The following is a 17,908-nucleotide window of genomic DNA, read 5'->3' as shown; positions in this document are numbered from 1 at the left end:
AACAGGCAATTCAGAATAAAATCTCAATTATTTGAAGGGATTTTGAGATAGCATAAATTTTTTTTTTGTTTTTTATTATAAAATATTGTTTTTATTTTCTTGTAAATGAATCAAGAAAGAATACATTGTACTAAAGAAATAATGGTTTTTTTAGAAAATGAACTTAGATTAACACGTTGAACCTAAAATTCACAAGTAAATCATCCGAGTTTATTTTAATTATAAAGGAGAGACATTAGTTAAGGAAATTATATTATTGAAGCGACAACAAACATGGTTTTGGATGCCATTAATGAAGATCAATACGCGTTCTGAACTAACAATTTAATATCATAATTTTAAGATAATCTGGATGACACCTCATTCCACCGTAGACATCCAAACGTCATTCGATTACGTCAGGGTACGTTCTTTAACTATTCCTAGGGTTTTTTTCCACATGTTTCAATTTCCAAACTTTGAAAATTTTGAATTTTCTTTGTTCTTTCTTTTTCTTTCCAACGAATATCTCAGTCTTTTTCATATTTTCCTATCTCAAAGGAAATTTCTCTCTCTCTTTTGAGTATCTTGTTCTACACAAAACATATTTTTTTCTTGGACGTTGATTTTTATCCTCCATTAATGGCGTGTCTAAATCAAAGAATAGTGATGTGCTTGAAATTCCATATCTTTGATGAAAATGGAAAGTGTGTTGCACTTGCTTTTTCAGTCAATAACTTTTTATTAATTTAATTTCCAAACTTTTCAATTATTAAACTCTTACTTACGTACACTCTTGCCACCACACTTCATTAGCTGTTGGAAGAATACGGTACTTATGGGTAGGTATGTTTTGTTTCTATCTTAAATTTTCATAAACTGCTTTTGAATTTGAATTTAATATGTGACTGAATTAATTCAATTTACTGGATTAGTTTTTTTTTATAAAAATATAATCGTGATATTCTTTATAATATATGTTATGATATTCTTTATAATATATGTTATATATATATATATATATATATATCAAATTCTTAATAGACCAACTGTTCAAATTCAGTAACCTATGACTAAGATACTATAGTTTCATAAATTTATTTATCTTTCCTTACATATGAATTGTTGAATTGGTTGCTGTCCAAGTAATAACCATCAAAGACAAGAGAAGAAGATAAAATTAAATCAAAATCTTGAAAAACATCTACAAAATCTCAAATAACAAACCAAAATCCTAATAAAACTTTTTGGACAAGTTGATATAACAAATTTTTCACTTGATTGAACCTATGAGACCCCAAAACACACACCCATATAGAACTAAAAAGAAAAAGAAAATGTGAAAATCTTTAGAGGAAAAATAAATCATTCCAAATCATATGTCAATTGGTTAGAAATTAATTAGACTTAATCACCTCCTAAACGGTAGAATTTGGTTTTAAAACGGATAAAATTCACTTTAAAAGCTATATATAACCAGAAAAGAGTTTATATAAAAAAGATGTTCATAAATAATTTATATATTTAAAATATAACTAAAATTTAATATTTATTATTTAAAATAAAACAATTCATCCTACTGCTTTTAAGAGATTCATGAACTTGTATAGCTCAACAACAATAAATTAATGGCATATAATAAGTATAAAATAAAATTTAATTATCACAAGTTGGAATGACAAATAAACTTGTAATAAAATTATTTGAATCACTTTTCATTATGAAATTTAATATTAATTAGATATAAGTATGAATAATATTCAATTTTTTTTTAATTGGATATGGACGAATATGAGGATGTACATTTTTTTCTTATCCACATCCTCATACCTATCTTCGTTTTGATCTTCATTCCATTTAAATTACCAAGGTATATATATATATATATATATATATATATATATATATATATATATATATATATATATATATATATATATATATATATATATATATTATTTTTCATTTACTATGTAATATAAAAAACTTATCTAATTTATTTTCTTTAATTCTTAATTTTTGTTTCATTTAAAAAAATTGTTTTATTAAAACAATTTTCATTATCTTTTAGTAGTTCGATATCTAAAATTTATCTTAGAAACGCAAGGTATTTTTCATCTTATCATTATCTTTATTATACATTTATTTTTCTTTATCAAATTGTTTATGTAACACACATTTGATCATTTATTTTTTAATATTTTTTTGTGATTTTATATATATTTTATTTTCTAATTCATTATTTTAAGTGTAATTGTATCACTGGAGTGGTATAAAGACATTTTATTCATTATAATATAATAATTTAATATCATTATCATGAATCATGTTTATTACCATTCAATCTAAATTGGAGTTCAAAAGATGAAAGATGTATGTTAAATTTTAATTATTATTAGTTTAATTATTTTTTCAAGTGGTATATTATAATTTTTATCATTGTATAAAAAAAGATATTTTTAAGAATTTAGAAAAAAAAAGTAAAAAACATATAAAATATTTTTAAACTTCAATATTTTTTATTTTTATAATTTTTTAAACTATTTTTTAATTTTATCAAATTTATTTCATTTTTTCAAAATTAATAATGTTTTTATTATCATGAATTTTCATTTTACTTTATTTTGAAATATATACTATTATAATTTCTTTCTAATATTTGATAATGAAAAAACGAGAATATATACACTTAATAATTAGAAATTAGTTCTAAGACAATTTAAATATTCATTCTTCTTTATATCGATCATTTTGTGATAATTTGAACCTTTCACCTTCCACTACCTTAAATGTATGATAATTGATCTTAGCAATATTACTCAAATTAATATTGAATATTTAATAATATAAAAAAATTTATTTTTTTATAAAAACTAATCAATTAGTATTGAAAAAAAAAATCATATGAAGCACATGTACATACTTTTATATAGTGATGAAACAAAAATTTTATATACATTAAATATAAAAATGGAGATGAATTTTTTTTTTTAAAAATCAAGTATGAAAAAAATGAAAACCCAGTGTCTTCGTACTTACATAAATCCCAATTGCAGAAATCTTAAGGGTTAAATATGTTTTTCGTCCCTTAAGTATCACTGATTTTTGGTTTTAGTCCCTACTCAAAACTTTGATAACTTTTAGTCCTCATAGTATTGAAACATGTAATATTAGTCCTTAAAAATAGACGGCGTCAACTTTTTGTTGATCTGGCAAACGGCGAGGCCACGTCTTCTGCCAGCTTCCGTCTTAAGTATCTGCCACGTTGCTTGTTTAATTTGTGGAATGAGATTAAGTGATTGGCACGTGTGTGGGTGATTGAAATCAGATTACGAATTAGGGCTCGAAACCTTCCAATTAGGGAAAACTAGTTTCTGGAAGCATTGTACTCGAAACCTTCCACTCGAAGCATTGTATCAAGGTGGTAGTTGCGGTGGTCGTTATGGTGGTCCTTGCGTTGGTCCTTGCGGTGCTCCTTGCGGTACTCGTGAAAGAAATGGTGGGTGTGAAAGACAAGCGCATTGTATCAAGGTAAGTTTTTGTTTTTCGGTTATCATTGGTTGGTCAAAATATGTGAGTAAAGTGTTAATGTCTGAATGTAGGTCTAGAAATGGTTTTCGAAGTTTGTTTGCATCACATGGGGAAGTTTGTTAGTAATAAGGGGCTACAATATCTTGGAGGAGAGGTACACATGATGAAAGGACTTGATCCAGATCGTTGGTCTTATTTTGAAGCAGTTGGAATTGTTAAAGAATTTAAGTATGATGCAGACTTTAAACTATGGTGGAAGGGGTCCAAGGAAAGGCTGATGAATAATTTGAGATTACTGAGTGATGACAGGGAAGCACTGAACTCGGCTAACTATGTAGAGGAGAATAAGGAAGAGGTAGAAATCTATGTTCAACATGTTCCCAGTGAGGCAATGGAAGTTCACTTTCTTAGTTGTGGTGAAGAGGCAGATGAAGGAAACATAGAGGACATGGAGGAAGTGGCTGAGATTGTAGAAGATGGTGGAATGGGTCTGGAAGAGGGTGATGGTGCTGAGGAACATGAAGAGGTTGAAATGGGTAAGGAAGACGAACAAGAAGGTTATGGTGGTGAGGAACAGGAAGAGGTTGATATTGGTGAGGAAGAGGTTGACTGTGATGGTGGTGAGGAACAGGAAGATGTTAATTTCGAAGAGGGTGATGGTGGTGATGAACATGATTATCTTCATAAAGAAGAGGAAGGGGGGAATGTGGTTGAGGGGGAAGTAGAAGCTTCAACTGAAGATTGTCTAGATGAGAGTGAAGAAGAAAGAATGACTAATGATGATGATGGGTTTAGTGTTGAGAATGATAGGGTGGACCATGTTCGTAGAAACATTATTATGTGAGTCAGATGAATATGTGAGTCATATAAAATTGTCAAAGAAGAATCTTATTATGAAGTGTAGCAGCTACAAAGAATTTGGTCATAATGTAAGAACATGTAAAAGGAGAAAGAACAACAATAAGGTACAAAATCACTCTTTTACAACTTCACTTAATTACACATTAATAATTATTTTCACAACATGGATTCTAATGTCACTTACTCTATTTACAGAAGACAAGAGGCACTTCAAGTGCAGCAGGATCTGGTAGTAGGACGACAACTTCCACTGCAGGAGGTTCTCAAGCAGAAGCACCTTCATGAACGTCACAAGGTGGGAGACTTCTCAACTAGGAGGACCTCCAACAACATCACAACCTGGAACATCATTCAGTGGAGCAAAACTTGCATCATGTCACCAAGCTAGAAGAAGAAGATCTAGGGTCCCAAGCTAGTACCAGTTGAAGACTTACTGTAGCCACACGTTTATTTTAATGTATTTTGTTTTTGACACTCACCCACTTAGGGAACAATAGTAGTGGGTACAGTGGCTGCTTTAGTTGTTAGGGACCACTTTAATTACTTTAGTACTGCTTGCACAATATTTTTTGTCAGTGGTAAGGGACCACTTCAATTGCTTTTAATGACTTTGAATTATTTTAAAACAATACTGATATCACTATTAGCTCTGTGTCTCTCAAATTTGAGTAAGAGTAGCACTGTTAACACTGTATCTCTGATACACATTTTCTTTACCATAAAAGTTGATGCATAATGTTAAATGTAGTACCTCTGATTGGTAGTGTATTTCACAAAAATTAGCTCAAGTATCATCATGCTTGTAAAGTCCAATTCTAAGATAAACTGAACTAAAGTGCAAAAATCAGATTTTTCCAATTGTCACCATGTTCATCTTTGTGTATTGAGAAGCTTACTAAACCATTCCAAGTGGAATTCAATTTTTGTTAAAAAGTTACTATATTACTCAATGAGAGATCTTAATGAGGAATCAAGCAGTTGTGACTGGCCCCTATTTTATGGGGATAAGTCACTCTCAAATGGGCAGTACTATAATAGTTATTTGCCAAGTCCTGCAACAGATGCATCTTCTGGATATTAGTATTGGCTCAGTCAATCAGTATTTGGTACGTCACAGGCAGCTTCAATGACTATGAAAATCAGCAGGCTGCTTAGTCAAGCAGATACTCTACTTAGTCAATTTTAGCAGGCAAATTAAAGACCTTAATTTGGAGAATTTACTCAAGCAGAATTTGGAGACAAACTCAAGTACCTCATTTTATTCAACCATAATTCTTAATTACAATTCATCTTCAACAAAAACATAATACAAAAGAAAATTGTTAACGCCCATGACAAAACAAACAACAACAACATCATTTTCCCAACTTTCTTCTCTTGTTCTAATTTCCTTTTCAGCTTCTCATTCTTCTTCTTTAGATCCAGTACAAGTTTTTCATTTTCCAAACACATTTCAAGTTCTTCAATTTTCTTTCAAAGCTTCCTTCAATTTCAGAAACTCCTTCATCATGTCATTCAAAGTAATTACAACTTGAATTACTCTACAATCAAAATAACACACCATTAATAGAAAATTCAACACATGAACTGAAAGATTTAATCACTTACTGCCCAATTTCTACATCTATAAAATAGTCTTCCTTTGTTCTCCAGAGTAGTTGCCTTCAAAAGAAACAATGTTTCACCACAACCACATATTTTAGATGGTAACCGTGAAGATGATCCACAGCTTTGCGACTTTCCCGAACCAATGGTCCTTCGCGTCCAACCATTTCCTCCACTGTCACCTTTCATTTCACTACAACAAAGAAATCCCTTCATCGTGCCCACCCAAACCCTAAATCCCCAATACTTATATGCACACGCAAAAGAGCAAAACAATACGTATCATCTTACCTCCTCAACAAGACGAACTCCAACCTTCAACTGAGATGACGAAGAAGAACCCAACTTTTCCCCCAACTGAGATGACGAAGAAGAACCCAACTTTCGTAATCTGATTTCAATCACCCACACACGTGCCAATCACTTAATCTCATTCCACAAATTAAACAAGCAACGTGACAGATACTTAAGACGGAAGCTGGCAGAAGACGTGGCCTCGTCGTTTGCCAGATCAACAAAAAGTTGACGCCATCCATTTTTAGGGATTAATGTTACATGTTTCAATACTATGAGGACTAAAAGCCATCAAAGTTTTGAATAGGGACTAAAACAAAAAATCAGTGATATTTAAGGGACGAAAAACATATTTAACCCAAATATTAATGACACTCTATTTTCTTATTAAACTAAATAATCTTTAAAAGTAAATATTATGTATAGTACCTTAAGATCTTATTGTCATCTAATTTACTGATTAAAATAATGTAAATTAGCAATCCTAATCAGTTCTTCTTTTTGAAAGAATAATCTATTATATTTTTTCACCATGAATTCATTATTATATAATATTTGATTGAAAACCAGGTGAAGCTAACATGAGAGATGAAATTTCATAATTTTTTTAGTAAGTTGAGCACAGCTAGTTTCATTTTTTATATAATATTTCCTCATGAAATTCACATGAAAAGAAAGTAAAAGAAAACATTAAAATATAATATATTTTATTATTCATAAATAGTCTGAATATTTTGTTAATTTTTAAAATACATTACTTTGAACACGAGAAACAGGTTTGACAGTATGAACGTGATCTAAACATGTGAGGTCACTACCCATGACGTAACATGCTCAAACGTGTGATGTTAATATTCAAGCTCTTCTACCGCAAATTTTCCAGGAAATTTCCTATTTGTTTTGTACAAAATATATGTAGAACCTACTTTATATATTTTTTAATAAATAAATAAAGAACGAAAAAGATTTTCTTTCTACAGTTAAAAATAGTTTATATAACAACTTGTTCATATTCATTTATTTAAAAACTGATTTTAATTTTAATTTTTCAAAATAATTATTTTATATTTGTATTAGAAATTTTGACTAAATTATAATTTGGTCACTTTTAATTTTGTAGCTATTTATTTATTTATATTTGGTGTTAATTTTTAAATGTTATAAATTTGGTTAAATTCTCAATTTTTGTAAATAGAAATGTTATTTTAATTCGGTATAATATAGAATTAATTAGGATAGTTTGATACAATTTCCTAGATTTAGAATTCAATGTTATAATTATAAAAGAAATGAAATATAGGTGAAAAGTGACATAAATATCCAAATTATTGATCAAGAAATTAAAGATGACTAACTTTTTTAGTATATTTGCGCCTTGAAAATTTTTGTTTTTAAGGATATCTATATATGTTCTGTGGTTTTGACAAAAGATTAATGTTATAACTATACTTATCGTAGTTCAATGAATTCAGGAGTTTCAAATGTTTTTTTATGTAAACGTGTTTGTTTGCAAATATGTACTCTTTATAAGTACTTGTGGAAATTGATTTGCGAGATAAATGATGTTCATTTTCAGATATTTGGAAGCAAGGCGATGATTTGTGGAATGACTAAAATTATTAATCTTTGTATCTTTGCTTGGATTGGAAGATATTTCATATGAAATTTCAAATTTGTCCTCATAAATTATCATTGAACATGGAGACTAAGAGGGATGAAGACATTGAACATGAAGGTTACATGAAAAGAGAGGTTGAAGAGGAAGGTGGAACCGATTCCACTTGCGCACTTAGAGTGGATTCCAACGACATTGTATCCAATTCCAAGCACTTATATCCGATTCTAAGCCACACATTCGGTTTCAGCATTCATATTCGATTTCAACATTTCGTGTTTAGTCCCAACAATTCCAAACTACATTGTTTTGTTTTGTTTCTTGTTGGATATATATATATATATTTATATTGTTTCTCATTCTAAAGTTCATTCATGCTTCTTAATAATAATAATAACTATTATAATTATTATTATTATTATAATAATAATAATAGTAATAATAATCCTAAAAAAATATTGTTTTAATTATTTCCTTTAAAAAATAGTTTTTAATTTTTTTCCTCCTTATAGTAATTTTTACAATTAAATATATTATTAAAAATTATCATTTAATATTATTTTTACCACTAAAAATATTTTGATAATATTTCACTTTTACCAATTAAACCATTTTTTATATATCACGTTAATCAAATCTTACACTAATTTTTATAAACTTTATTTCAAAATTCACTTTTCACTCAACTCTAAATCCCTATAAAAAAAACAACAATTAACTTATTCTCAAATCTCCTCAAATCCATCCACCTCTCAAATCCATCAATTTCATTTCTCCAAATTCATCTTTCAATAGGAACACAACTTTAAGGAAAAGATGATTACTTTTTAATTCTTTTTTTTCTCATTCTTTCTCATTTTGTTTATAAGGATTGGGATCCTATTATTTCTTTTCAATATATTTGTTATTGTTGAGAAAAAAAGTAATTAATAAAAAATTTATGAAATGGAGGAAAAGAGTATGAAAACTTTAAATAATAAAAAGGTGTTTATGAAAATTGTTATTGATATATAGTGATATTTGCTTTGTGATTTTAAATTTACAAGGCAATGTCTTTTAGTTTGGTGGGGTCCTTACTTTGTCACCTTTATCAGTGCCTCTTGTTAAATGGTGATGGTCCACAAAATGACCATGTAAATGGTTTTAGGTCAAATTCGTTTCAAGGCACTTTATATAATTTTCGGCACCACGAGCCCCACGATACTCATAATGCCACCTTTTTTTTTTGCTATAAGTTTTTGGATGATTCTTAGGTGTGTAACGTGAAAGATAAAGCTTTAAATAGTTTTGTAACCATTCTTTGAAAGAATGAACACTTACGTTCCCATCTTAATATTGAATTCATAGAAAACACCTAAATATGTATTCATACGTTACCTATATTGGTGAAAAAGGTTGTATGTTTGGTTGGTTATGAGTTATCACCAAGTGATTTTCTAAGTTCGAAGCTTTTGAGTTTCTTTAATGTATAGAGGAAGTTGCATAAGAGGAAAATATTTAATTCAAAAAGAGGAGTATTTTAGTTAATAGGTAATAAAACTATTAGGTTCATATTGAGTCTAATTATTATATTATTAGAAATCAGAAAGTTGATCATTATATAAAATTAAAAATTCACAAATTTATTATTTTTATAAAAGATTATCTCAATATCTTATATAAATTGAGTTTAAGTCTCATTATCTATTTCCGACTTATAATAATACAATACAATTTATATTATTATCTTAAAACTAAGATTCTCAATTTTTTTAAGTCATTTTAAAAAAAAAATCACATTCATATATTTGTATAGAAAAATGTTTTTTTCAAGTTAAATCTTTTTTATTTATAATTTTAAAATAAAAATTAAAATAACTTCATTTACCTTAATATTCTTATATTATAAGGAATATTAAGTATTTAAAAGGAGGTATTATCCACTCAAAAACCTAACCATATTAAACCCTAATTCCATAGAAAGTTGACATACATGTCTTAAAATAAGGGTAGATAAACAAGAAGATTTTATCTTTAACTTTCAAAGATTTTAGCTTTATAATAAGAGGAAGCTTCTTAAAATGAAATTAGCCAACTGATTTTTCTGAAACCGAGAAAAAAAAAAGAAAAAGAAAGAATAAACAATAAGAACAAAGAATAACCAGGTTCACTCTCTAATCATTTCCTTTAGGTTGAGCCAAATCAAGCCCATCATCGTACTAAGCCCATCTATTTCCACACACCAATTAATACAAGGTCTTGTTTTCTCTGCACCCCATTAATACTAACTACAGCCCCATATGAACAAACAAAAGGACTAAAATATCCTCTCTGACTACGCCATGCCACCCTGCCACCACCGTTGTTGCACCGTCATTACTGCATTTCCGTTCTCCATTGAAATCTTTTTGTTAAAGTAAATTAGAACTCATTTTAGAAAGAAAAAAAAAACTCAATCTAAAAAATCTCATTTTGGAAAATGTGTTCTGAAAGTTATCATTTACGCTCCGGAAAGCTTGTTTCAGAAGTTTTTTCTTTTTTTTTTTTCTAGAAAGATCAAAGCTTGTTCCCAAAATATTATTTTGGAAAGCTCATTTTTGAGGAATTATATATATATATATATATATTTGGAAAACTTGTTTTAGAATTTATTTCATGTTTAGAAATTTTGTTTTGGAAATTTTATTCTTTTTTTTTCGGAGATCTTGTTCCAAAAATCCTACTTTAGAAATTTTGGAAAGTTTATTCTGGAATCTGAAAGTCACTTTATGAAAGATAAAATGAAAATTGTAGAATAGATACCCAACATATTGATACCGTATTATAATTAATATATTAATAGATACTATTTCAAATACATTAGTACCTAATTATTTCTTGCAATGTAACGACGAAATATATAATTTTTATAGATCTCTCTATTTTTCAATTCAATATGATTCATTCCTTTATGAAACTATTTACTCGCAGATATATAATTTATTTTGAAAATTTTTATTATCTAATTCTTTCAAATATAAGTATATCTTATTCAAAATATGAATTTGTATCAGTATCTTAATTTTAATTCTAAAAAAAAATATTACCATCTGAAAAAATAGGAAAAAATACAGTTTTTGTCTACAAAATTGCATTAAGAAATGTCAAATTATCAAACCTTTTAACAAGAGAGTATTTTTTTTTCAACTCTTTCAAAATAGAATATATTCCAAACATATATAATGGTTCCTTACCTAAATTCTATATTCATAATATATAGTGGTATCATGGTTCCTTACCTAAATTCCATATTGATGATAAATAATTGATTTAGTATAACAAATATTAGTATATTTATTTATAATACAACAAGAAAAAGATTTTAATCTTAATGAAAAAAAAAATTAATTCTATATGTTTGCACTCCCTTAATAGTTAAAGTAAGTAAACACCTAACTAATCTGTAGTAATTTTCATCCATATTTATTAAAAAATAAACCTTTGAAAAAATTCCTTATTATTAGTAGAATTCAAATAAAATTGATAGAATAAAAAAATTTGTACTATAAGATTGCAATTTGTTTTTTTATTATATTAAAAATTAAATAGATGAATACTTATTAAACCAAGTATTTATTCTCTTAAAATTGGGCATAAAAAAAAAAACCTTAACATAATATCCTCTAATTTGCACATACAAATAATCACAATAAAATTTAGCATTTATTTACACAATCATAAAAAATGCAAAATATATGAACATATATAGGTTAAGAAAAACAACCTCGAAGTTAGATTCTAACTTGCTTGACCAGTTTGAGTTTCATTTGGTTTTGCAAGTTTATGGTCCTGTTAGATTTAATTTATTTTCGATATATATATATATATATATATATATATATATATATATATATATATATATATATATATATATATATATATTTTTTTTTTTTTTTTTTATATTTATATTCTATTTTTATATTGTTTTAAATAATTATATATATCAATTGTACTCTCTCCTTATATATGATGGAATAATATACACAATTTTCATTTTTTCTTTTCTCATAACATGGTATCAGAGTCATAGTTAGAGTCTATCCTAGCGAGTTCTAAGTGAACATTTCTGTTTATATTTCACCCGCTATCGGGCTGCTATCGGACCACCTAATTTCTACTATCACGCACGAGATGTCTATACCTCGGCGTGAAGGGGGTGTGTTGGAAGTCCCACATTGACTAGAGATAAGGCCAATTCATAGTTTATAAGGGTGCAAACCTCACCTTACAAGCTGGTTTTTAGGGTTGAGTTAGGCTTAAAGTCCACTTCTAACATGGTATCAGAAGAAAATTAATTCTTGCTCACGTTCTTCCGCAACCAATTCTATTACTACCAAGATCTTCATCTTCTACCTTTTGTTCTTGGCCTTCCTACAATTTCTTCTCCTTCTATGATTACTCCCTCTATTACTCTCGCATCGTTATGTTTTATGTTTTGACTTTGCTTTCTAGGGTTTTCAATGAGAAACAATTGTGTGCTTTAATCACTCGTAGCCCTGGATTGATTTTTGAGGAATCTGGAGAAGTTTTTGGAGATTCGGATTGTGAAATATTTTGTCCAATTTGAGGTTGTGAAATTCAATGGCTTCTACAGTTGTTCCTTCTTCTACTAATTCTCAGGCGCAACCACATTCCTCAACTCTGAGACTTTCTCAAGAGCAAATTCATGGCCTATTGGCACTTCTTCCTCAATTTAATCCCACAGTCACACATTATACCGATCTAGTGAGTTCTCATAATGTTTCCACTTCTTCTCAGGATCAAGGTAATATCTATTCCCAATGGATTCTAGACACAGGTGCTACTGATCATATATCCAGTTCTTTGTCTCATTTTATTTCTTATCATAGAATCTCACCAATTACAGTATCACTACCCAACAAGAACTCTTCATTTGCTCATTATTCTGGCACAGTTTCTCTTAGCCCATACCTTACTTTACATAATGTCTTGTTTGTTCCTAATTTTTCAGTCAATATTATTTCGGTCACAAAGTTAACTAAGTCTCTATCTTGTAAAATTGTCGTTTCTGAATTTTCATGTGAAATACAGGACAAGTCAACCCTGCAGATGATTGGGAAAGCTGAAGAAAGAGATGGCTTGTATATCATGATAGTTCCTACATCCACACCCCTTGGTTCACCAGCTTCTATTACTCCTGAGAATTTCATTGCTTGTTCTACAATAAGACCTAACTCTATAGATATTTGGCACTCTAGACTAGGACATCCTTCTTCTTCTTGTTATATCAAATTACGCACCATGTATGCCACTTTACCTGATACAAAATACACTCATTGTGATACTTGTCACTATTCTAAGCAAAGGAAATTTCCTTTTCAATTAAGTACTATTGTTTCAAAAGCTCCTTTTGATTTAATTCATGTTGATATTTGGGGGCTCTATTCTACTTCTTCTATTGATGGTTTCAAATATTTCTTAACTATAGTGGATGATATGTCTAGACACAGATGGATTAAATTGATGGCAAGTAAGTCAGATACAATATCACAACTTATTGACTTTGTTTCTTATATCAAAACACAATTTGGCATTGATGTAAAAGTTGTTAGATCAGATAATGGTAATGAGTTTGCAATGACAGATTTTTATAGACAAAAAGGGATACAACATCAATTATCTTGTGTTGAAACACCTCAAAAAAATGGAATTGTTGAGCGAAAACATCAACACATTCTCAATGTTGCTAGATCTTTAATGTTTCAATCCCATTTGCCCATAACTTTCTGGTCTTTTGTTGTTCGTTATGCTGTGCAACTCATTAATATTTTACCTTCCAAAGTTTTGGCATATTTTTCTCCATCTTAATTGTTACACAATGTTAAACCTGACATTACTTACTTACGAGTTTTTGACTCACTTTGCTATGCTTCAACTTTTCAAGCTCATATAACAAAATTTCAACCTCGTGCAAGAAAATGTGTTTTACTTGGTTTTAAAAAAGGAGTGAAAGGCTACCTTTTGTTAAATTTAAACTCTAGGGAAATTTTTCTATCAAGAAATGTAGTATTTTATGAAAACATATTTCCTTTTATTACTAGTGACAAACACTCACCTATTGATACACAAAATTCCTTGGATTTTGTCACCAAAATCATTTCCTCTCCATCACCTATTTTCTCAGAAGTTACTGATCAACCCTCTTTACCACCTACATCTCCTCCTTCTATTGTTCCAGACCCTGTTATTTTTTCTTCTCAACCTGTTTCTGTTGAACCTGCCACTACTACTCCACAAAGGAAATCAACTAGGCCAAATCATAAACCATCTTATTTGCAGGACTATCATTGCAACATGTTATCTACTTCTTCCGCCACTCAGTCATCCACAGGTACCTTATATCTTATCTCTTCATATCTCTCTTATGATGCATTATCATCTCTTCATAAATCATATGTCCTTAATCTTTCCCATGTTAGTGAACCTAAAACCTATAACCAAGCCATCAAACATGATTGTTGGAGAAATGCCATGGATCAAGAAATTACAGCTTTAGAAAATTCCAAACCTTGGGCTTTGACTGATCTACCTTATGGAAAGCAACCTATCGGATGTAAGTGGGTATACAAAATAAAGAGGCATGTTGATGGGAGTATTGAACGATACAAGGCAAGGTTAGTAGCCAAAGGCTACACACAACAAGAAGGCTTAGATTACTTTGAGACTTTTTCACCTGTTGTCAAACACACAATAGTAAGATTGGTTCTGGCTTTAGCAGCCTCCAAACATTGGTATTTACATCAACTAGATGTAAATAATCTTTTTCTACATGGGGATTTAGATGAAGAAGTATACATGTCTCTTCCTCTTGGCTACAAAACAGAAAAACTAGGGCAAGTTTGCCAGTTGTTAAAGTCTTTATATGGACTCAAGCAGGTATCTAGACAATGGAATTACAAGTTGACAACTACTTTACTTTCTTTGGGCTACATACAATCAAAACCAGATTATTCACTTTTTGTCAAAAGTGATTCTGCTCATATCACCATCTTACTTTTTTATGTAGATGATATAGTCTTGGCAGGTGATGACATCCAGGAAATCCAAAATGTGAAGGCTCTATTGAATGCAAAGTTCAAGGTTAAAGACCTAGGCCAACTCAAGTATTTTTTTGGGCTTAGAAATTGCAAGATCTCAACAGGGCATTAATTTATCACAAAGGAAGTATGCTCTAGAGTTACTAAAAAATGCAGGATTGTTGGGATGTCAACCTGTTTCTACTCCCACACAGCCAGACACAAAATTTTCCAAGACAGAAGGGAAACCCTATTTAGATGTGCATGCCTATAGAAGACTTCTTGGTAGGTTATTATATCTAACCAACACAAGACCATATTTATGTTTTGCTGTTAATACTCTCAGTCAATTTCTTTCCAATCTTTTGAAAGATCATTATGCAGCAACAATAAGGATCCTGAGATATATCAAGAACAATCCAGGACAAGGATTATTCTTTCCCTCCAACACATAACATGCTCTCAAGGCTTTTAGTGATTCTGGTTGGGCTACTTGCCCTGACACTAGAAGGTTTGTGACTAGTTTTAATGTGTTCTATGGTGCATCCTTAATCAGCTGGAAATCCAAGAAGCAATGTAATATATCTAGATCATCAACCAAAGTAGAATATAGAGCCTTAGCTTCCACAACATGTGAAATTCAATGGCTTTTGTATTTGCTACATGATTTGAAACAACCTCTACCACAACCAGTTCCTCTGTTTTGTGACAATCAATCTGCTATACAAATTGCACAAAATCCAGCCATGCATGAGAGGACAAAACATATTAAAATTGATTGTCATCTCATAAGGGATAAAGTTCAAGCTGGTGTAATTAAACTCCTGCTCATTTCTACTTCAGCCCAACTTGCAGACATTCATACTAAAGCTTTGCATCCAACACAATTTCAATCTTTGTTGTCCAAGCTGAGCATTAAGGATATATATGCTGCAACTTGAGGGGATATTGGATTTAATTTATTTTCCGTTCATATATGTGGATTTATGTTCATATATTTATATTCTGTTTTTATATTTATATTCCATTTTTATATTGTTTTAAACAGTTATATATATCAATTGTACTCTCTCCTTATATGATGGAATAATATACACAATTTTCATCCTTTCTTTTCTCGTAACATTGTATCCTTTAACACATAAATTTCATTGCATCAGTTTCTAATTTTGTGTTTATTTCTAATTTCACATTAAAGGGAAACTAAGATATTTATAACAATGATTTAATTTATGTATAAGGGATACAAGAGAAAAGATGAGATATGTTAATTTAGTTTTAATTTAAGGACTAAAATTGTGTGTTGAGAAAGGGATACAAGAGAAAAAAAGAAAGACTGATATTTTAATTTATTCTAAGGATTAAAATGGTTGTCTTGAAAATCTAAAAACTTGGAGACTACATTTTATTTTACATAAAAATGAAAAAAAATATATTTATAAATCTTTTATTATTTTGAGATTTTTGGATTGAATGTTTGTTGAATTTGATATGGAAGTTTGAGTCCGTAAAATCATAAAAGGATAATTATTTTCCTAATGACCATACGAGTATGTAGGTAAAAAACAAATTCAAAGATTAGAAGATTTTTTTATATTGAAAGTCGTTCTAATATGATTATATTTTTGGAGTTTTTCCCTACAACTCCAAAAAGACATTTCTATCCTTGTAATAAAATAAAAAAAACATAGGTAAAAAGTAATTAAATGTTACCGAACATATTAAATTTTGACTAACTAAATTTAATGTAATGTAAATTGTATATTTACTTGCACCCCTATTTGTTCTTTCATGTACTTTTTGTTTCTTATCCTTTGTTTTTTTTTTTTTTGATCCTTCATTATCTTTTTTTGTTGGCTTTCATTTTTTTTTATCCTCTTAATTTATTCACTTTAGTAGTTCTTGGTGTTGTGTTCGTGTTATGACTTGTCATTACTGAATTTATGGTAGTCCTTTGCGTAATTGTTGTTCATGGTGTTCATAGAGTACATTTGTGAGCTTTGTGGTGTTGGTAAGTTCACTAAAAACTACCTTATAGTATGGTATTATGGATTTAAAAAATCATTGAACTCTCAACCAACTCTCGAAATTCGTTTGTTGGCTTTCGAAAGTTGGTTAATGATTCAATGGATTCAACAAATTCCTTATAGGTTAATGCAAACTCGCCTTTTGATATCAAACAACATCAATTGATATGCATCAGACACGTTAATGGATGTCATTTCGTACCGGTAAAGTTATATTTATTTAGTTCCATTATAAATTAAGATTTATTTACTAAAACTAATTTTGTAGGTTTGCCTAGCAGAAGGTTGTCTATTACTCATGGTCGACATCATATCATCAACCCATCATTACCTCAGGCGTGAGCATACTTTTCTTTTTATACAAGTAGGATGCAAATATATGTTGAGTTATTGGGAGTTACTACAAATTATATAGACTTGGTTGACATTTCTGTAATGTGACCACATGTACATATGACCATTGAATGAAATTATTTTAAAATCATCACAAAATATTAAATTGTCATGCATATGTATACTCAAATCGTCTCCATGAATATATTAAGTATGTAAAAAATCATTAAATTGTTTAATTGTATAAATAATAAATGTGCTGTCAATAAAAATATTACATAAATAGTCCAATAAACAAAATACATAGCAGAATATTGTGTTATTTATTGCTCGATGAATGCTCGTTATCCTACGTATGAGCTATCTGCAAGGCCTTGTTAGTTTGATCCCACACTATAGTACCCTGGTCACATCACGACACATATCACGGTCTGTAAGATCTTCACAACACGCCTCGTAGAACCTTGCATTGACGGTAACAAACAACATAAATAAACAATCATAAATATCATGTAACAAAAACACAAAGTTTCATTACATATCAACAAACTAGAATCTAAGGGCAATCTGCTACGAACTGAGACATCATTTGGAATGTGTCGACGGAG

This window comes from Vigna angularis, chromosome 7 (assembly GCF_016808095.1).
Source record: "Vigna angularis cultivar LongXiaoDou No.4 chromosome 7, ASM1680809v1, whole genome shotgun sequence".
Taxonomy (NCBI): domain Eukaryota; kingdom Viridiplantae; phylum Streptophyta; class Magnoliopsida; order Fabales; family Fabaceae; genus Vigna; species Vigna angularis.
This window is presented reverse-complemented; position numbering follows the sequence as displayed.